Below are 23,112 nucleotides of genomic sequence, written 5' to 3'. Positions count from 1 at the left end.
AACTGGTAGTCCATGTATTTCACCAAACTTTACTAGTGAGAACTTGCTTATAATGTTCTTTCTATTGACCTTCTCCAGCCATGTCTGAATCCTGTCTATGTAATCATGGCCAATCAAGGCTCTTTTACTAGCTGAGCCTAGTCTCGATTTCTTCATGATACCATTAACACCCCACTAGCTCCCTCACAGGAAGGTGGGAAGAAAGCCCTTTCACACTCTTTCCAGAGCTATGAGATTAGAGCTCTTGATGTGTTCTGTGAGCCTTCACGCCCAGTTACCACCAGAGGGAGGAGCAAACTTCTTTCCCAGCTGCCTCATTGAGTCATTGCCCAGTATCCAAAATCTCCATCCCCACTACTTTCATAAAAAAAAAAAAAAAAAAAAAAAAAAAAAAAAAAATATATATATATATATATATATATATATATATATATAGAGAGAGAGAGAGAGAGAGAGAGAGAGAGAGAGAGAGAGAGAGAGAGAGAGAGAGAGAGAGAGAGAGAGAGAGAGAGAGAGAGAGAGAGAGAGAGAGAGAGAAAGAGAGAGAGAGAGAGAGAGAATTTAAAGGGCACTCACCTGGAGCTGGCCTCTAAGGACATCCCTGAGAGTGTCTATCTCTCACTTAGGGATCTTCCCAAGTTCTTGCCCCAGTCCCAGTTGGCCTGTTTCCAGCTCTGAGACAAAGAAAAAGGGGGAAGTCTTTTTTGGTTCTCTTCTTAGCAGTACCATCCTGGTGATGAGCCTTAATGCCTTTGGCTGCCTTCTCACTCCAGACTTTCTTCCCGAGCTTGTTCTGCGCTCTGGGAGAGCAGAACCTTCTGGGATTTTCCCATTTGGTCTCTGGGGTTAAGAAAATGTGTCATTCCTTTCACCCTGACTTCATGAGTGAAAATTATGGAGAGACAGATTTCAGCTCCTTATAAGGAAAAGCCTTCCTAAGCCATGTCCAGAAGGGCAATGGGCTGTCTTGGGAGGGATGGCTTCAATATATGCATAAAATACAGCATTTAAAAAAGAGGCTTTGATAAAGACCATCAGGATTCAAATAGAGCTGCTGACCAGGCCTTAAATCCAGATCACCTGGCTGTCACTGATTGGCTAACAAGAGATCCCAGCCCAAGTCCCACTGGGTCGCCCTTTGGGTTTAGATGACTCAGAACAAAAATAGCAATTGATTCTGTTAGGTCCTGAAACTCTAAGGGTTTGATTGATATGGTTTTTTTAAGTAGGTAAGAGGCCATAAGCTTAAAAAGGTCAAGGCCTCCCACTGCATCTACAGCCATCTCCAACCATCCTGATCTCTGTCGGGCCACAGAGCTGGAGACTCTGAAGGGGAAAGTGAGGCTGGAGCCCTCCCCTCCCTTAAATCCAATTCACTTGCAAGTGAAATATCACCTCTTAGAGAACAAAGGAGAAACAACAGCCATTTGCTGAAGGAAAGCTGTGGCCAAAATTACCTCCAAAATCCTTCCTTTCCAAACCAGAACCCGTGAGCCTCTATTTCTATGAACCTCCTGTGGCAATTAGTATTTGGCTTGGAAAGTTTCACGCAGCTGGAATGGACCTTGAGCAGTCTCTAATACAAATCCTCCTGCTCAGAGCCCATCTTTGCCCCATCCTTGGTGAAGGTCACTCACTATCAATGGGGACCATATTATTCAAGATCAAAATTGGGACACATCATCTAACAAAGGATTTTCCTTTTACGAATTCTCATTGAAAGTAAAACTTATTTTCCTTGAAATCTGGGCCATCCCAGGGAATCTAGGACATAGAGTCTCAGAATTAGTACCTACCTTTTCACCACTGGACAGCTCTGTTAGCAAGTTTTTTTCAGCCAATGAGCCAAAATCCAATTCCCTGGTTTCCAACCACATGAACTAGTCTATTATCTATAACTACAAAGAATAGGTCTAATAACCATCCTTCAAATGTTGGAAGATGTCCTTTCTTATCTGGGGCAAATCTTTTCTAGGCTAAACATTCCCAGTTTGATCAAAATCCTGAGCTCAAATCCAGCCTCAGATACTTTTTGTGCGATCCTGGACAAGTCAATTAGCTTGTTTGCCTTAGTTTTCTCATCTATAAAATGGGGCTAATAACAGCCTCCCAGAGCTACTGTGAAGAGCAAATGAGATAATCATCATAAAGTGCTTAGCACAGTGCCTGGCACAGAATAAATGCTATATAAATGCTAGCCTTTATTCTAAAACATCTGCAGATCCTGGCTGGCCTCCTCTGCACACACTTGCCAGCGTCACCCCAAAACTGCAGCCCCAGAACTGAGCACAAAAGTCCAGGTGAGGTCTGGCCAGGATTAAGTGCAATTAGGCAATCATGCTACCTTTATAATAACGAAGATTCACATTGCATCATTTTTTGGCTCACACATCCCAATTTAAACTGCCTTCTAGTCAGCCAAAACCTGGGTGTCTCTTAGATACCAAAAGGGTTATAGCAGCATTTTCTGTAGCAGCTGAAAACTGCAAACAAATTAGGTGTCCGAGAGTTAGAGAGACACTGAGCTCATCGGGGCCTGTGAAGAGAATGGAATATTGCTGTGCTGTCATGAACGAGAACTGTACTGAAAAATACAGGAAGACTTGAATGGAGTAATGCAGAGTGAGGAAATCAGAAGCAGGAGAGCAATACGCATAATGGCAGAAGTCGAGAACAAGAGCCAGACCACACACACACAAAGATCAATAACAGACCCATGCCATACATGCTTCCGCCGGAGCAGATGGGACTCCAGGGACAGGTAAAGAATAGAGCAGGTACTACTGAAACTGTTTTGAAGGGTTCTGTTTCAAGCAGTCAGTCAACAAGCCTTACTGAGTAGGGAAAAAATATCGGGGTGCACATTTCTTAGCTTTTGTCAAGGAGAAGGCCAGAGGGTTTCAAGCACCAAATAATGTGTTTGGGGTTCAGAGCCAAATACTGAGATTGCTGTTCAGGATCAGATATTAGGTTCAGTCAAGTGAAGAATTCCCAATGGCCGTTCTCTTTGTAAAAGGCAAGATTGCTTAGGAGAAGAGATTACATGAAGACATCAGGAATGGTGACCATGACATAGATCTGGGAAGAGTATTAGGGTTACTAAGGAAAGGAGTTTGGAAGAATCCTTTAAAGGAATATGGCATGAGGTGGGAGTCTCAAGGGTCTGACACAAGTAGGATTTCTGGCTGGACACAGCAAAGTGGGGCTACCCATGATCACCACAGAGGTAGGACTATAAGGTTGAACTGATCCCCCTAAGTGCCCTTCCCTGCTTGCTTCAGGGAGTAATTTTATCAGATCTTCAGTCTCTTACTCAGGACCTCATCACTAGGCACTTCTCAAATTGAGACCTAATAAAGACCTTAGCTTAAAAAATGTAATGACCTTGTCACTAGATCTAGATGCACTGGAGGAGAAAGTGAGGATGGCAACTCTGCACAACTCTCCCTCACTTAAATCCAACACACTTGCATGTCAAGGTATCACTTCCCAGAAGCAACAAGGAGCACAAATACAAACAGGGCTGTCCCTGCCCTCAAAGAGCTTGTATTCTAGTAGAAGAAGATAACACAGAAAAGGAAGTCTAAGGTTTGCAGTGGTTGGAGGTCAGCAGACTATTAGGGATGTGTTTTTAAATTCAAATAAAACCTCTCAGAATTTTTCACATAAATTGCTCTTATTCTGTATCTTCCCCATCTTGTCTCAGGGCTGTTTTATTGTTTTGTTTTGTTTTTTTAATCTAAAGATGGGACTTTATTTATTTCTATCAAATGTCACATTATTGCCTCCCAATCTCGTCTTCAATTTCTTGTCTTCAGTTTCACTTCTTCAAATTTAAACTACTTTCAATTAAATCTCAGTTCAAGGTGTGGAATAAAAGAGGGAAATTCCCTAGGGAATGACACCACCAGAGATGTCCCCTTCAGGTCAACTCATCATGTCCCCAGATATTATTCAAAAGCCTAGCCAAAATCAAGAGATACCCTGACAAAGACATTCACTCTAGGTCTATCACTTCAACAAATGATAATTTGGTGCCTACTGTGCACATGCCTCTGTATTAGAAGCTAGGAATACAAAGATTTTCAAAGTAATAGTCCCTATTCCTTTTTTTTCTCCTGAGGCAACTGGGGTTAAATGACTTGCCTAGGGTCAGTCTTCTTGAAAAAGGGAGGGAGGAAAGGAAGAAAGGCAAAGTGGACAGAAGAGAGGGAAAGAGGAAGGAAGGGAGGGGACAGGAAAGCCAGAACTACAGCTTTCGGAATGTTCTCTACTCTTCTCCAAGATAGTCCCTTGGAGTTCAGCTATGGTTCTGATTCAAAGATCCTAAATGCAATCATAGCTGCTAGAAAGCACAATGGCTGGGGAGAGGAAGTGGGAGACAGATTCTCTCATGAAGTGGATGCCTTATGATCAATCACTTTCCAAAGGAAGACATTTTCTCTGGTTTCTTCCAAGATCTTCCCTGATTTCTGCCTCCAATCAACCAAAATTTATCAAGCACCTACTATGTAATAGACACAGCACTGCTTTGACTGTGCTGATGGATGCAGAATCAAAATCACAGAATCACAGAATGTCAAGGCTAGAAGGAACCTCAAAACATATTGAAAGTTAGACTCAGAAGGGATCTTAGAAATCATCACAAAAATCCAACTGATTGTAAAATTGTAGGATACACAGCTAGAAGGGGCATCTAGTCCAACCTCCTCCTAAGAGAGAAGGACATGAGTTGTTTTGTTGTTGTCCTTTGTTCTCCAAGAGGACCAAGGACATGATGATGCTGGGGCCCAAAAACAGGCTTACAGTGTGTCTGAGCAGACAATGGGAGCCCGGAAGGCTCCCCCACAGGTTGGGCACAAATAGCAAGTGGCAGAGTCAGCCCTCAAACACAGGGCTTCTGACACCAGGTGCAAGCGATCCCTCCGCTGCATACCGATGCCTCCCAGCGTGCCAGCCACTGACAACAGCAAAAAGCTGGAAGGAACAATGGCGGTCCCGATTCCTATCTCTCTCCTGATTCCTTGGCCGTACCCAACCATTACTCAGCGGGACTCTGCTAAGTAACGCTGCTCTCCCACAGGAGGCTGGTCAGAAGGACTAGTTGTGACTTGTCAAATGTACTTAAAAAACAAAACAAAACCTCCACAAACTAATGTGCTCAGGGCTGGCTCAACAGAAAGGCACTCAGCAGCCGGAGAAAAGGAGCCCTATGAGAAGCCACCTTCATTCTACCGGTTTGTCCAGGTCTCATTGTGCTGTGCACACTTACCATCTAGGTCATCTAATTTCCCTGGAGCTCTGCAGACGCAGAAGGTTCCTCTGCCTGCTCCTGGCAGCTACTTTGGGCAAGCTTAATCCTTACTTCCAAGGATGACTAAATCTTGACCTGAAAAGAGCCACCAAAAATGGGGGAGAGGGGAGGGTGGGAAAGAGAGGAGAGAGCCATAGTGAGCAGAAGGCATCGGACTCGTGTGGACTGCTCCAAAATGACAGAGAAAGTCCTCCAGGGAGCCAAGGAATAATCCTCAAAGAGGGAACAGACCAAGTTATAACTATCCTGACACTGGAAGAACCTAGCTAAGTTCCAAGAAGACTTTAGGGTAAACAGCAGTCAAAGTTCCACAGATTCAAAACTGGAAAAGCCATTAGAAGCCACTGGGTTCTAAGCCCCTCAGTTTTTACATTTAATCAGGATCACACATTTAATATCTGAAGGAAGTGAGATTTGAACCCAAATTATCCTGATCTCCCTAGAAGGGGATATGGTGTTAGTGAGCACTAAGATCATGTGACTTGGAAGGGCATCTATCTTGGAAATAATCTAATTTAATACCCTCATTTGATGGATGAAGAAATCAGAGAGGCATTGTTAGCCAGTGAAAAAAGCAATGGGTTTGGAGTCAAGAGAACCTGAATTTGAATTCTGGTTCTGCTACTGACCCTGTGAAATGCTGGGCAAGCTCACCATTCTGCTCCTGAATTTCTTACCTATAAAATGAAAGGAAAGGACAGGCTGACCTCTAAGCTCTCTTCTAGCTCTGAAACTACAATACTATGATACCATTAAATGACTCAAGTAATAAAAAGAAGTATGAGAAGCTTTATTTTTTAATTTGAACCTAGCTCCTTGGGCTCCAAAGCCTGGTGCTTTTCCAGTGGTCATAGGACTGCGAGCTGGAAGAAACCGCTCCAAAGTCACATTATGGACCATCCACTTCAACTCCTTCACTTTACAAAGAGGAAACCTGGGTTAAATGATTTACCTAACATCATCATCATAGCTGTGTGCCAGGAACCGTGCTAAGTATTTTACAAATATTATTTCATTTGAGTCTCGCAAAAACCCTGCAAGATAAGTACTGTTATTAGCTTTATTTTATGACTGAGAGAAACTGAGGGAAACAGAAGCGACTTGTGCAGGATTACACAGCGAGTAAGTGTCCGGACCAGATTTGGATGCAATTTTTCTGACTCCAGATACTCTATCCACTGTGCTACCTGGTTGTCCCATAATCTAGTCAGATCCTGAGATTACAGATAGATATTCCCGTGCTCTTTCCTCAAAATCCCCCTAATTCACAACTCACTATTTGAGGAAAAACTGCTGGGAAATAGGGAAAGCAATTTGGCAGAATCTAGGTATAGAGCAATTATCTCCCATCATATGCCAAGATAAGGTCAAAAGGTACATAATTGGGACATAAAGGGTGATACCATAAGCAAATTAGGGAAGCATGAGGGAAAAATTGCATGCCAGATCTATAGATAAGGGAAGAATTTATGACCAAACAAGAGATAGAGATCATTATGGAATGTAAGATGGATAATTTTGATTACATTAAATTAAAAAATTCTTTCACAACAAAACCAATGAAGCAAGATTAAAAAGGAAAGTAGAAGAGGAGGAAGAGGGGAAATTTTACAGCAGATTTCTCTAATAAAGGCTTCACTTCTTAAATATGTAGAGAACTGAGTCAAATTTATAAAAATACAAATCATTCTGCTGAGTGAAATGAGCAGGACCAGGAGATCACTATACACTTCAACAACAATACTGTATGAAGAAATATTCTGATGGAAGTGGTATCTTCAATAAAGGGAAGATCTAATTCAGTGTCAGTTGATCAATGATGGACAAAAACAGCTACACCCAGAGAAGGAACACTGGGAAGTGAATGTAAATTGTTTGCACTACTCTCTGTCTACCCAGGTTACTTATACCTTCGGAATCCAATACTTAATGTGCAACAAGAAAATTGGATTTACACACATATATTGTATCTAAGTTACACTGTAACACATTTAATATGTAAGGGATTGCCTGTTATCTAGGGGAGGGAGTAGAGGGAAGGAGGGGAAAATTTGAAAAAAATGAATACAAGGGATAATGTTATAAGAAAAAAAAAATTACTCATGCATATGTACTGTCAAAAAAATTATAATTATAAAATTAATAAAAAAAAATACAAATCATTTCACAATTGATAGTCAAAAGATATGAAGAGACAGTTTTCAGAAGAAATCAAAGTTTTTTACAGTCATGGGAAAAAATGCTCTAAATCACTATCAATTAAAGAAATAACATATTAAAACAATTCTGTGCCACCTCACACCTATCAGACTGGCTAATATAACAGAAAAGGAAAATGACAAATGTGGAGATGTGGAAAATATGGGACACTAAGGGATTGTTGGTGGACTTGTAAATTGATTTAACCATTCTGGAGAATAAAGGCTATATATAAAAGTATGCACACCCTTTGATCCAGCACTGTTGATATTGTTCAGTCACGTTCAACTCTGTATGGCCCCATTTAGGGTTTTCTTGACAAAGATCCTGGAGTAGTTCGCCATTCCTTCTCTACTTCATTTTATAGATGAGAAGACTGCATTGTGCAGGGCTAGTTTTTAATTCAGGTCTTTCTAACTCTAGGCCTGGTGCTTTATCCACTGCACCATGCAATATTATTATTACTAGGTCTATATCAACCAGAACAAAACCAAAGGAAAAGGTTGTGTGTGTGTGTGTGTGTGTGTGTGTGTGTGTGTGTGTGTATACACATACAAAAATATTTAAAGCAGTTTCACTGTAAAGAAGTGAAAATTGAAAGGATTTCCATTGGAGAAGGGCTAAACGAATGTTAGTATATAATTGTGATGGAATATTATTGTGTTTTAAGAAATGAGCAAGATGATTTCTGAAAAACATGGGAAGACATATAAACTGATACAAAGTGAAGTCAGCAGAACCAGGAGAACACTGTACATAGGAACAATATCACACAAAGATCAACTGTGAATGACTCAGCTATTCTGATTCAAGACAATTTGGAAGAACTTATGCTGAAAAATTTCTAGTCACCTCCAGAGAAAAAACTGATACATAATGCAAATGGAAGCATGCTTTTTTTTTTTTAAACTTTATTTTTCTTGTCTTTTTGGTCTGTTTTCTTTTACAACATGACTAATCGAGAAATTAGTTTGCATGACCATACATGTATAATCTATATCAAATTGCTTGCCTTTTCAAGGAGGGGGGAGGAGGGAAAAAAAAGAATTTGGAACTCAAAAACTTTTTAAAATAACTGTTAATTGTTTTATATGTAATTGAGAAATATTTAACAAAATAATTAAAAATATACTGGAGAAAAATTTATATATTTGGGTTTTTTTTAAATACCCTAAGCAAGATACAAAAGTATCCCAATTAGACTTTGGACAGAAAATGCCATCTGCCTCCAGAAAAAGAATTATAGAGATTGAATGTAAATCAACACATGCTATATTCCCTTCTTGTTCCTGGGGTTTTTGGTTTTTTCCCTTTTGCTGTAATTTTTCTCTCCCAAAATGATTCATAAAGCAATGTGTATTAAAAATAAATGATTTTTTAAAAAAGTATCCCAATTTCCACAAGTGGAAAATGAGGCTAATATTTCCCCTCACTCTTGCCTCATAAAATTGTGGTGAAGACCAAATGGGGTGATGTATGTTAAATATTCTATAAAGTACAGAGTACTCTTCAAATATAAGGCTTCCTCTATCCATATCATTATTATACCAGAGCTGGAAGGGAGATTATGAACTTTCTAGTCCATTCCCCACATTTTACAGATGGGACACTGAGATCCAGAGAGAGAAGTCATATAATTATCTGGTGGCCGAGATGGAAGGACTCCAGTAATTCTGCTCCTGACCCAGAGGAAGAAGTTACACAATCTACAGGAAAGGACACTGGAGGCTTAAATTTAAATCCCCGTTCAGACCTTTAATCAGCTATGGAACCAGGTACCACTCACTCCAACTCCCTGTTTTCTCACTCATAAAAAAGACATGAAAAATGTTTTCATCACTGCAGAGGCATTGGGCCCTTTTTAAATTCTGAAGCATTTTAAAAATGTGGATGATAGCTATGAGTTAAATACCTATGGCTTGGAGAGATCCCCTTGCTCAGAACAATCAAGGTGAGGAACAAGTCTTTTCTTGTCTGCAAGTCTGGCCTCTGATCTTGGCAAGAAGAGGGCCAAGGTCACGCAATGTCAGGAACCACACTGGCTCAGAAAGGCCCTCTACTATGACCCAGAGATTGAGTCTTCCTGAATCCAGGCCCGAGTTCTTTATATGCTATGGCTCCCCTAGTTGCCCTCTTCCAGACTTCCTGCAAAGTGTCTCAGGCTCCTAATCTCAGCATTATTTGACTCTGCTCTTACCCCCCAGACCCAGTCAGTTGCCACATCTTACTGTTTCTGTATTCACAACATCTCTCCACTCACACGGCCACCACCTTGGTTCAGATCACCTCTTGCCTAGATTATTGCAACAACCTCCTAATTGATTCTCCAAGTCAAGCCTCTCAACACTCCAGTGGCACACGCTACTGCCAAAGTAATTTTCCTTACCCAGAGATCCAACCAGATCACTCCTCTACTCAACCACATCCAGGGGCCTCCTGTTGCTTCTAGAATAAAACATAGTCACTTCTGTGTTCAGCTTTGAAAGCCCCATACAGCCTGCCTTCAAATATCTTTCCAGCCTCACTGAATATTTCTCCTCCTCCTGTAATTTGTGACCCCCTCATTCTCTCTGCTCCTCATGTACAATACTCCCTTGCCATAGAATGTGTGCCCTCCTTACAAGAAAATCTCTCTTCCTCCTAGGAATCCTGTACAACCTTCCTACACGAACCCTTTCCTAATTCCAACTGCTAGTGCCAACTACTTTATTTTTTAACTTCTTATATGAGCTCCTCCTTACTGAAGGCCATCAGGCAAAGAAAGGATGAGCCTTGCTGAGGATGCTGGTAGAAGTTCTCTTCTTTAGGCACTGGGTAGAATGAGTGGTTCCTGATATACCTTTCCAGTTTCAGCATTGTGGAAGTTGTGATATTACCCAAGAATGAATCCCAGCTCAATTATTTACAATCTGTGTGGCCTTGGGGGGAAGTTTCTACTCTCTTGAAACTGGTTTTCTCAAATTTAAAATGATGGGGGCTGAACTAGATGGACAACCCCCCCTCCCCCAAAGATGTCCTGAAATTCTAAATTCTATGATAAGACCCCAATTCACTGGGATACCAGGAGAAGCCAATTCATGTGCACAGAACAGTTCAACTGCAGGAGTGTTATCTGTCCCTGTGGGCTCCCATGGGCTAGGGTTTGGATCTGGTTTTCCAGAAAGGTACACCCAGGCTCTGACCATCCCCCACCACTGGCATGCTGCTCAGCCAAGGATCAAGCATGGCCTAGGGGTCTTTTCCCTTCAAAACAGGAAGGGATGCAGTGCCAACAAGCAAGCAAACAGGAACTACAGAAGTCCTAGTTTGTTTTGAAGCTCTCAGCTCTCCTTCCGGACTTGTAAGAGGGAGCCCCACAGAGCTATCAAAACCTCCAGGCTCTGTAGGAGCTGCAAGCGATTCCTCCCCAACTAGACAGCACATGCCATCAGATGCATTAATTAATAGTCTTTAATGCTCCCATTATTTACCCCCCAATCTCCCAGCACCACCAGGATCTTGTGCAAACATGGTGCTTGATACAGGCTTGAATTAACTTTGAGTTAAACGTTACCCGAGCACCTTCTGACCCCTCCAAAGAAGGTGTATCCTTCCATAGCCTCAGATCCAAATCTCCTTTTCTCCCCTAGTCTTACCCTCACACAGCCCCATCTCACCCTCTTCTCAGGTGTCTTTTGCAGTTTCTTCAGTAACTAATACTGTACTCTCCCACTTTAATCTAGGAAAGATCATATGGGCCCTGGGAAGACAAGTATCAAGAATGAAATGATCTCGATTCCCAAAAGGCTTATATTATAATGGAGAAGACATGTACATGTATAAATATAAAGTTAATGAATACAAATACATACCAGACAGTTCGAAACAAGGTCATTTGGAGGGAGGGCATTCACAACTGATATTAGGAAAGAGAGAGACACATTGAGGTGGAAGAGGTAAAGACAGTATGATTCCACGTGTGGTGGATGGCCAGTAGTAAAGCAAAGAGAAAGGAACATTGTACATGAGGAGCAGAGAAGAGACAAAGGTCCTTTGGTTGCATGACAGAGTGGAGATAGGTTGGGTTCAGATTGTGTAGGATTTTAAAAACAGAGCACAGCAGAGTATGTGTTTCACTCTGGAACCTCTGGACTCGGTTGAGTAGGAGTCGTATGGTCAGATCTGTGGTTGAGGAAAATTACTTTGGCAGCGATGTGTGGGGTGGACTGGAGTGTTGAGAGACTTGAGTTAGAGAATCCAATTAGGAGGTTGTTGCAATAATCTGGGCAAGAGGTGATGAAGGCTTGAACTAAGGTGGTGGCCGTGTGAGTGGAGAGAGAGAGTTGGACCAGGTAGATGTTATGAATACAGAAACAGCAAGATTTGGCAACTGCCTGGATACAAGGTCGAGGAGTAATGCTGAGATTATAAGCCTAAAACATTGGTGTGCCTTCAATAGAAAAAGAAGAAGAGGGTAAGGTTTGGGGGAATAGGTGATGAGCTCAATTTTAGAAATGTTGATTTAAAGATGTCTCTAAGACATCCAATTTGAAATTTCCAGCAGACAATTGGTAATACAGGTGTGAAACTCGGGGAAAAGGAGGGAAAGAAGAAGAGAGGGAGGGAGAGAGGAAAAAAGGAAGGAGGGAAAAGGAAGTGAAAGATGGAGAGAGGTAGAAGAAAGAAGAGGAGAATAGAGGAGGAAGAGAAGGGGAAGGAACAAGGGAGAAATTTGCCAATTTCATTCTGTCCTGGTCAGACAACATATAAAATACTGAATTCAGTTCTAAGTGATCAATTTGGGGCAGGTTGAATCATGTCCTAAGAAGAGCTACCAGGCTGATGATGAGGCTAGAGACCATGCAATCCAATGAATGAACAAAGAAAGTGAGATGTGCAATCTAGAGAAGACAGCAAGCATTTCAAGGGGATCTGATAGTTGCCTTCCAGGATATAAAAGTCATTCAAGTAGGAGAGAGATGACACATTCCATGTGACCCTTAAGTACAAAACAAGTCACAAAAGGGAATATCACAAAGAGGCAGATATCAAATAATACTCATATTTTGTCATTTTTATTTAACAATTACTTGCATATTCTGGGAAAATCCCATTTACAAGGAGGAATCTAGGAGAGATAAGCAAACAAAATTTCAGAGCTGGAAGAACTTCGGCCAAAGATCAAGCACCTGAAAAGGAGAACCTCTAACATATTTCCCTAACCTGATCCCTTTGTGTCCATGCAATGGCCTCCCAAGAAGAAAGCATCACTTTCCTGGCAGATCTTTCCATCTCAGATAATTTTAATGGTCAGGCATATTATGCCCTTACATTGAACCTAAATTTTGTGTATTGACAAAATCTGGAGTATCTGTTCACTACTCCTGAGACCCAGAAAAAAAAAAAAAAAAGGTAATTCCCTCTTGCAGGTGACAGCCCCCAAATGTAGGAAAATGGCTCCCATGTTCTCCAAATCTTCCCTAATCTAGAATAAGGATTCCTGCTTTCTTTAGTCCTCACAGGAGATGGCCTTGAGCCTCTCCACCATCTTGGTTTGGAAGTACTCCAGCTTGCAAGGTCCTTCTTAGGCTGCGGTGCGGGAACTAAACACAATACTCCATATGAGGCCTGACTACGGCAGAGGACTACGGACCTATCATCTAAAGCCGGTACTGACTATTTTTGGCTGCCACCTGAAACTGCTGTTTCATTAAACATTCAGCACCCCACCCCCACATCTTTTCCAGATAACTGATGTCTTAATAATACATTCCCCAGGGGCAGCTAGGTGGCTCAGTGGATAGAGCACCAGCCCTGAAGTCAGGAGGGCCTGAGATAAAATCTGACCTCAGGCACTTAACACTTCCTACTGTGTGAACCTGGGCAAGTCACTTACCCCAAGTGCCTCAGGGGAAAAAAAATTCCCATCTTATACTTTCAAAGTTTGATTTTTGAACCTTAGTTCATTCCATCCTTATTAACTTTTCATTTTATTAGAGAAGATCCAATATTTTATGTATCAAGGTCTTTTTTGTGTGTATCATGACTGTTATGAAGTATGCAAGCATTTGCAAAGAACTATGCTAAGCATTGGGGATACAAAGACAAAACTGAGATACCCCCTGCCCTCAAGGAGCTTATATTCTACTGAAGGGTTGCAATATGTCACAGAGAGACTGAGACAGAGATGGAGAATGAGACCTGGATGTACAAATACGAGAGGATGTGCAAATAGTTGAAAACATGGAAGTTGATGAGCTTTCCAAGACAGAGCATTAACAGAAAGAAGATCAATAAGGCAAATGACAAGACCGAATAAGCGGCTAAGCAGGCTATCTATGCCATTATCAAAGTAATTGAGAAAAAATATTAAAATACTCCAAATTCTGGAGAGCCTCCTTTTTGGATTGTCTTTGAACCATTAATGGATCATTTTGGGGAATCCAGCTATTCAACCAATTCCAAATCCACCTATTTGTACCATCATCCAACCTTTTCTTTAAGAACAAAAGTAACTATCAAAGTCCTTGCTAAAAAGGAGATAAAATAATATCTACAGCATTCTCCTAACCCACTAGTCTACTAACCCCATTAAAATATGGAGATCAGTTTAATTTGGTGTAACTTGCCTATTAAAAAAAAAAAAAATCAAGAAATTAAGACTTTTTCCCAAAATAATTGGTTGGAAATGTAAGAAATGTGTAATAAAAACAGCCAATGTTTCCATAGGTCTTTAAGTATGGTTATGAAATATTCTCACAACAATGGTCTTTAGGTAGCTGATATACTTCCATTTTATAAGCAGGGAAACTGAGGCCTAGAAGTTAAATGACTTATCTAAAACCCCACAGCTAGTGTGAAATTTAAGTATGGAAACCAGACCTCAAATCACGGTATTTTCACTTTCCGATTCATTAGGCTGCCTCTCATGACCTAACACAAAACAAAACGGCCAAAAAGCATTTTGTAAAAAGTAAACAACTATAAATTTAAAAGTAGCTGAAGGTCCTTATGTCTCACAAATTGAATGTCCTAGTCAAAAAGAGATCATCTTCATATTTTAAAAATAAATTTATTCCTTCAGATCAAAACTACAATTTTCATAGGATGAGGTAGAATACAGAAAGCTTTTAGGTTTTCTCAGGAAAAGCTGGTTATGTAACCGTAATAAGCTCATTTTTCTATCCTTCTGATAACAAGCTGTACTTGTTCTGCTGTTGCTCACCCTTCTTTATGGTCCTTGATAACTGCAATTAATGACCTCTGAAGCTTTTACCTTCTTGCTGAGTGCCTGGACAGGCCTCTTCATTCCCAGCACTCCTGGACTGGAGATGGGGGACCTTGTTCTGGTTGCCTCAGCACCCAGTTAATAAGGCAAGCTCAGAGCAGGCTTTAGCAGAGGAGATGGGCCATAATAACAATCTACAATCTTCGCTTGCAGATGGCTTAGAATTACAGAATAATTTTTATACGTACAAGATATAATTTTATCATAGGATATAATTTTTAGAGCTGGAAGGAATCTCTATTCCAACCCTTCCATCTCAGAACTGAGGAAACTGGGGCCTAAACAGGGGAAGCGATTTTGTGGGAAGACTGGCAAAAAGCTGGGACTAGAATCTGTAGCCAAAGAAAGAAGAGTTTCCTCTGGGCAAAGGTAACTGACTATTTAGAGATTCTACCAGTAAGCTGTTGGCTTAGCACCAAACAGTCCTCAGCACTAACCAGGAGAAGTTTCTGATCACGTCCTTGGTAATTTCCTCATCACCAACATCATTCCCAACACTCTCAAGTCAGAGGATCTAAATTCGAATCCCACCCATCTCTAATGCTTACTGACTCAGTGAACTTAGGCAAGTCACTCATCCTAATCTGGGCTTCTAGTCAGGGTAAGCAAGATCCTATTAATCAAGCTACGATCCTATTAATCCTCATTCAAATTATTTTTCACACATTTCCTTCCGGGGCTACTCTTTGAGGTATGGGAGTACTATTTATTATGCTTTATAAAAGGGAAAATCTGGGAAATAGCACTTCCCTCACTAAAAAGCATGATAATACATCCCATAGGTTTTCTCCAAAAACCCCCCACAAAACTAATAGCCTAATCACCCATCTCCCAAGACAACATTCTTAGTCGGGAAGGGTTCAAGCTTAATTCTTGGGGTCTGTGTCAGAATTTGGTCCCAGAGGGACTTCAAATTGGACTAATTTTTAGGAGAAATGAAACTATTCAGACAAGCCCCCAGGTTTTAGTTTCACAGAAATTATCAAATATTTGAACTGAAAGGATCTTTAAAAATAATCTAATCTAGGCTCTCCTCATTTTAGGGAAGAAAATTGAAATTCTAAGAAGGAAAGTGACTTCCCAAGATTACAAAGCAAAGCAGACACGGGATTAGAACTCAAATCTCTTGCATCAAGCCATCACCAAGTATTGGTTAAGCATGTTCCAGGAGTGCCAGGTACTTACTATATATGTGTGATAGATACAAAGGCAGAGTGAAACAGGACCTGCCCTTAAGGAGTTTATAATTTAATTAAGAGAAACAAGTACATTCTTAAATGTGATGTTCTTTTTTAAAAAAGAAAGAAAAAGGAAATCATTCAGTGAAAAAGGTCTACTCTATATAGACTTCCACTATCTGCACTTAGAAATCACCTGCTGTATACTAGTTTCAATACTGAATCTACTCATGAACAATATAACTATAATAAGGTAGCATTCCCACAAATACACCTACCCAAGACTGGGTTCTATCCTAAATCCCAGTTGTACAGACTACTTTGGACCTCAGAAAAAGGTCAAAACTGTACATCTTGAGTCATACGGGCCATTCCCCTCAGATCCTCCACCCAATTGCTTAATGATTTCTTCTCTTGACTCCAGAGAGGAATCTTGTTAAGGAAGTGAAACTATACAAGGAAGGGGATTGAAATAGTGTTGTCACACTGGGACAAGCACCAAGCAATTCAGATGCCCCAGAGCCCTACTTGACCCACTTGCTTTTTCCCAGGTCTACAAAAATGAGTCCCCTCAAATAAACCACAGATGCCAGTCTTCTGTGGAGAAGAAATTTCGCAGAAGACAATGGAAAGCCTCGTAAATGCTGCTCTTAATTTCCCTGTGAAGGAGTTACACTAGAAGCCTTTTCTGCCCCTTCCCAGCTCTGCCTTTCTATGTTCTAAGATCTCTTCTAGCCCTGATGTTTTATTTTCTGCTCAAGATTTCTATAATTTTGCAGAAGAGGGGAAAGGATGATTGAATAGGAATCACAGCAGAGTCAAGGCTGCCCCTAAACGTATCTGATGGTAGGAGTAAAGAGGGGGAAATGGGGAATAGTCTCTCCTCCATAATCTTTAAGGCAAGATGGAATAGCAAAAGGAGTATACTGGTTTGTCTACTCTTAAGCAGTGGTTCCAAAGAACCAGGCTGGAGAGTCAGGCTGAATGACAGGATGGGTGGGGCTGGTTCCTACACAGGGTTTGGAGCTGAAGGAAACCTAGTGGCAAATGCCTTAGGAAGTTCCCAGCAGCTCTCCTGGGCCCTAGGAGAAGGCTGGCTCTGTTTTCTCTCCCAGAAGCTGCCCCATGCCTTCTGGCAACTCTGCAATGCCTCATCATCCAAAGGCAAAGAGAGAGGCTCTCCAAGGCAGAATATGGGGGGAAGGGGACATAGAGCAGAGAAATAGAGACATGCCCCAGTGTTACAGGACCAGCTAAATGGAGAAGCAGAACATCAGCTCAAGTCTAAACAGGAAGTACCCTGAACAGGCAGGCTGGAGAACTCTGGGTTCTGCCCCCAGTGTGATTAGGAGGCATCATTTCTCTGCTAATACTTTTCCTCCTCTGTCTGTTTGGGGATTACATTGGTTCAGATTGCAAGGTCCCTTGCAGCGCTAAAAATCTGTGAATCTCTGAAATCTGAGAATGGTAGCAAATCTGGAGCACAGCAGCTCAGAATCAGGACCCCTCGGTCCAAGTAAGAGTTCCAACATCTCCTGTGGACGACAAGTCAATGTAACTCCTCTGGGCTTCAATTTCCCGATCTGAAGCATGGGGATCATAACCACTTGTTATGAGGAAAAACAGTTTTGTGCTACATAGCCTATCTATAGAGATACAGAAATGTGAGGGGTTTGGGAATGTACACTCACTGCCCCCCTGCCATGGAAATAATCCAGAGAAGCAGAGAGAGCTTTGGTTCACATTCAACTGAACAACTAGAAAGTATTAAAACAACAATATGCATTAAGACTCTTCTTTTTTTCTCAAACTAATATTCAGTTCAAGTTTTCCTTTGAACTAGCTGGGAAAAGAAATTTGTTATGTCAATTCTCAAGACACCTTCCCATTGATCACCTCATTTTATGACCATAAAAACCTTTAGAGGTAAATGAGACAGAAATTCAGAGGAGAGAACAGGAACAGTGATTATTAACTTTGGCTCCAATACATTCTGTCATCTTCCCACATCCTCCCCACCACACTTCGAATAAGTTCTATAAGCACATTGTAGGTACTTCATAAATATTTGCTGACATTTGAATTAGAGGATCTGAATTAAAATCTCCACTGTGCTGCTGACAAGCTCAATGACTTTGAACTGGTCCTTCTTTTGGGGTTCTTCATTTTCCCATTTATCAAATGAGGTCTTCTGGGATGAAATTATAAATCAGAATGATCAGGAGTGATGAGGAATAGAAAGGGTAAACTAGACAGAGGGTGGAGCTGATAGGACTGAGCCTTTCCTAGAACAAGTACCAAGAACAACAGCAAAACAATAAACATTTATTAATAGCTGCTGTTGTGCGTCCTTAAGACTTAAAAAAGAACCAATAATATCATAATGTTGGGACCAAGGTACAGTGTGTATGGCTATGACTGAGTTGTCTTTAAGTCTGCCCATAGGTCAGGCACAATTTGAACATCTGGACAGAGCTGGCTCTAGTTTTGTACATCCCATGATTCCCCTTTGCTTGTGGAGCAGAGAGTCTGGGCAGAACTGTGCCAGTAGCTCCCACGTATCACAAATGATACTACTGTTTCTTCAGAGAGACTTTGAGAGTGTCTTTGTACCTGACAATAACCTACTTTGTAGCACAAAGCACTAGAGATGCAGAAAAGAAGGACAATCCCTGCCCATTAGGGGCTTACAATCTAGGAGGGGCAGATAATACACAAAAGAAAACTTGAAAAGGTATAGAGGAGGCTGTGGCTATCAAAGGGTACCCAGTGCAGGGGCAGGATAGTGAAGCTGAAATCAAGCAGAGCTGGTGGTCAGAAATGAAAAGGTGGCTGACATTCAGCACCTTCTTTAAAGGGAGGCTTTGGGGGGAACTGAATGAAGTATTTGTCTTCTTGTGTTGACCTAAGGCTTGGGGTTCCTTCTTCCTCTGATCATTTTATCGATTCCTTATAAATAGTTTTGGTGGACAATAACTCTCCCTCCCTCCCTCTCTCTCTCTCTCTTTCTCTCTCCCTCCCTCCCTCCCTCTCTCTTCCTCCCCTCCCTCTCTCCCTCTCTCTTTTTTCTGAGGCAATTGGGGTTAGTAAGATCACACAGCTAGTGGACAATAACTCTCAAGCCAGTGTCTTAGATATGAGAAACCTACTTTGCTAGAGATGTGGATTTTTATAACCTGACCAGGTTGGTAGTGACTGGTTCTAATTCATCAAGAAGCAACAATTAGAATTGAATATGAAACAACTGACTGGTTTAAGATTAGAAAAGAAATACAAGGCTATATATTGTCACCTTATATAATCAGCTTATATGCAGAGTACTTCATGCAAAATACCAGATTGGATGAATCAAAAACCAGATTTTAGAGTTGCCAGGAGAAATATTAACAGTCACAGATATGTAGATGATACCACTCTGATAGCAGAAATGAAGAATTAAGAAGCCTCTTGATGAGGAGAATAAAGCTGGTTTGAAGGTTAACACTTCCTGGCAAATAAAAGTAACAGAAGCAGTGTCAGATTTTATATTCCTGGACTCCAAGATCACTGCAGACAGCGATTGCAGCCATGAAATTAAAAGAGGCTTGTTCCTTGGAAGGAAAACTCTGGCAAATCAGGTCAGCATAGTAAAAAGCAGACATCACCTTGCTGACAAAGGTCCATGTAGTCGGAGCTCTGGTTTTTCCAGTAACAATGCATGGCTGTGAGAGGTGGACTAAAAGAAAAGCTGAGCATCACAGAATTGATGCTTTCAAAATCTGTTGCTGGAGAAGACTTTTGGAAGAGTCCCTTGGACAACAAGGAGACAAACCAGTCAAAACTGAAAGAAATTAATTCAAGTTATTCACTGGAAAGTCAAATAGTAAAGCTTAAGCTTAAATTCTTTAGCCACATAATAAGATGACGAGGTTCACTGGAAAAGATCCTCATGTTGGGAAAGATTAAAGGCAAAAGGAAAAGGGAACGGCAGAGGAAGAGATGGATATAGTATCGTGGAAACAACAAGCATGATCTTGAACAGACTTCATAGACAGTGGAGGACAGAAGGGACTGGAATGATGGACTCTCCTCCTTTTTGCCAATACAAACTTTACCCAACTTTTCCTAGCTCCAGATCCTCTCTTATCCCACCTCCCACAAACCTTCTCTTCTGACCGTCTAACATAATGATCTCCCCTCTCACTCCTTTTGTCCTTCCTATCTGGAATGTACAACTATGAGAGAAGGCAGAACCTTAGACTTTATCAGTGCAGGAATTCTCAGTATAGAAACTCTTAACTTTAACCTTATGAACTTTTTGATAAGTGAGTCACAACATAATTGATTTCCTTTGTAGTTTGGTGCATTTTATTTTATGCATTTGAATGCATTATTCTGAGAGGGGGTTCAATGGACTTTCTCAGACATAAAAAGGATCAAAACCTCTTGCCTTAGAAAGCTGCTTAGAGCCCAGGGTTACACAGTTACTATGTTATCAGAGGCAGAATTTTAACCCAGAGCTTTCTAACTCCAAAATCTGCACAATATCCACTATACCAAGCTGCATGTCACTGAAAAATTATTCTTATTATCTACCATTATGCTAATTATCTGTCACGCAATTTGTTATTTAATCTTATCTCATGCCTTTTTTTTTTTAAATTTGTGAATGGCTTAATTCCTTAATTGAATCATAAAGTCAGTATCTCATATTTCTGGGCACAGAGGCCTTCAAGGTTAGTTAAAGAATCTACTGTCTTCCTAGCTGTGTGGCCCTGGGCAAGTCACTTAACCCCAATTGCCTAAGGGAAAAAAAAAAAAAAAGAATCTACAAGTCATTCAATTCAGTTGGAGGGGCAGAGAGGAAGGAGAAATCGCTTTAGTTTTTTCTTTGTACACCTCCAGTTCATAGTATAGTGGACTACACACAGTAGATGCTTTTAAAAAGCTAAGATGCTTTTAGATAGGATTGAATTGAATTTATTGACACTAGGTCACCTCTCTTAGTAAGATCAAAGTTATCCACCTTTTAATAATTAACTCTTAATCAGCACTGGTTAACAAAAAAATACAGTCTTCAATCAATAACCATTTTTTAAGTGCCTACTATGTGACAGGAACTGGGCCAGATAGCTGAGTCATTCAGTCTTGTTCAGCTCTTTGTTGACAAAGATATTGCCGTTTGTCTTCTCTGGTACATCCCAGTTTTACAGATAAGGAACTGAGGCAAACGGGGTTTAGGTGATTTGTCCAGGATTGTAACTTAGTAGTTGCTAAGTGTGTGTATGAAGCTGGATATAAATTCAGATGTTCCTGACTTTAGGCCCACTGCACTGCCTTGTTCCCCCAAATATCTAGGTACTGGAGATACAGAGACCCAAAAAAAGTCCCTGTCTTCAGTAGGGTTATACTCCATTGGGGAAATAGCATGTAAATGTATATTCAAGTATTCACAAAATGCACAATAATGTAACACACTCATTGTATTTTGTACCAAATGTAGTATACAAAGCATATTACAAGTAATTTGCAGAAGGGAAAGTACTGGCAATTAGAGGGACCTCATATAATTTTGGGGCCAGGCTAAGAAGGGAGCAAGGGCTAGATTGCTCAGCCAAGAGTCAGAAAGACTCATCTTCCTGAGTTCAAGTCCAGTCTCAGACACTAAGTGTGTAAATTTGAGCAACTCACTTAACCCAGTTTGCCTCAGTTTCCTCATTATGTCAAATGAACTGGAGAAGGAAACAGCAAAGTACTCTAGCATCTCTGCCAAGAAAACCACAATGGGTCACAAAAAGTTGGGAAAGATTGAAGCAAGCTAGGGATTCTGTGAAAGAGGGAGGTAAGAAGGAAAGCATTCCAGGCATGTAACCCATGCAAGGCAAAGAGACAGAAGCTCCATGTGAGGAACACAAGACAGCCAGCGTGGCTAGGCTATGTCTGAAGAAATATGTCGTAAGAATGGAAAAGTAGGGTTGGAATTTGATTGGGAGGGACTTTCTATGCCAAACCCAGAAGTTTTCACTTCATGGTAGAAGGGATGGAGAGCCTCTGGTGCTTAAAGAGAAACTGATATTGCTAAGTAGATTGGGCAGAGAAGGCGTGACCACGGAACTATCATTCTCACATAGGGGAAGGACAAATGCAGGATGATCTGGGCTCTTTATAGAGACAACACAGTACACCAAAAGAACAACAGCCTGTGAGTCAGGAGACTAGGGTGCTAAAACTGCTGCTGCCCTCACCTCATTCTGTCAACTTCAACCACCACCTGTCTTCTCTGAGCTTGATAATCTATTTCTCAACTAAGGCTCTCTGGACTCAGGGATCATTAAGGTCCCTTGCTGCACTTACATTCCACACTGGAAGTTCCTGCTAGGTATAACAATTCTGTTTTACAACACACAAGGTTCTAAGTTCCCATCCAGCCCTGACACCCTATATTCTATTTTCTAGCTCTGCTCCCACCCTCACTCTATGAGGTAGACGTCAGATCTATTCAAGTTCCTACCCACAAACCCTAAATGTTCAGTCCTCTATGAAGAGTGCAGATTCTCAGTCCACTCCAATGGGCATCAAACCATCCATCTATACTAATAAAAACTCTACTGGGTACTGGAAACTTACTTTTACATGACTGAACAAGGCCATGACTTCAACCTATCACCAAGTAGGAATAGCATGAAGGTTATTAGAAGAACCCCAGTATTCTCTTAAAACAATCAACCCAGGGCTCTCTGTCTTCTTCCCCTTGGGAAACCAATCTAGTTCTACTTTTAATTATAGGCTGTGTCCAGGTACTCATTAGCTTCCTGCCTACAGAAGGATTTTAACATTTCCTCCTTTTACACCACAACGATTTCATTTCTTAATCCCTTTAAAGTTCTTTCTCATGAAGTATAAAGCTGCTGAAGGGCTATGATCTGTTTTCTAATTTCCAGCTTTGCTCAACTGGAGAATGAATAGCTTCTTCTGATCAATGAAGAACTTCTCTATCAGGAAACAAAGTCCTAATCTGTCTCTCTTGGTCAGATCCCTTGAGCCTCTCGTTAATTAGTCATCTTCTATAATCTAACTGCAGGTTAAGGAAAGTCTGGTAACGGGTATTATGGAATCTAGATTGAGTATATTGACAGTGGGTATTCAGAACTCAAAGAGGAGCTATCTGTGCCTGG

General features: G+C 41.0%; 1 protein-coding gene across 5 annotated transcripts in view; it reads right to left on the bottom strand.

The window, feature by feature from the left end:
* Window positions 1-23,112, bottom strand: part of LUZP1 (leucine zipper protein 1) — a 96,835-nt gene that overhangs the window by 20,242 nt on the left and 53,481 nt on the right. Inside the window, exon 3 of one of the 5 annotated variants that reach the window (XM_074305907.1) lies at window positions 5,273-5,389. The exons of the other annotated variants lie outside the window; for them this stretch is intronic. The gene's annotated coding sequence lies outside the window, so the exon portion shown is untranslated. The remainder of the gene's footprint in view (window positions 1-5,272; window positions 5,390-23,112) is intronic. 5 annotated transcript variants of the gene reach the window in all.

Source organism: Sminthopsis crassicaudata, chromosome 3 (assembly GCF_048593235.1).
Source record: "Sminthopsis crassicaudata isolate SCR6 chromosome 3, ASM4859323v1, whole genome shotgun sequence".
Classification (NCBI taxonomy): Eukaryota; Metazoa; Chordata; class Mammalia; order Dasyuromorphia; family Dasyuridae; genus Sminthopsis; species Sminthopsis crassicaudata.
This window is presented reverse-complemented; position numbering and strand designations above follow the sequence as displayed.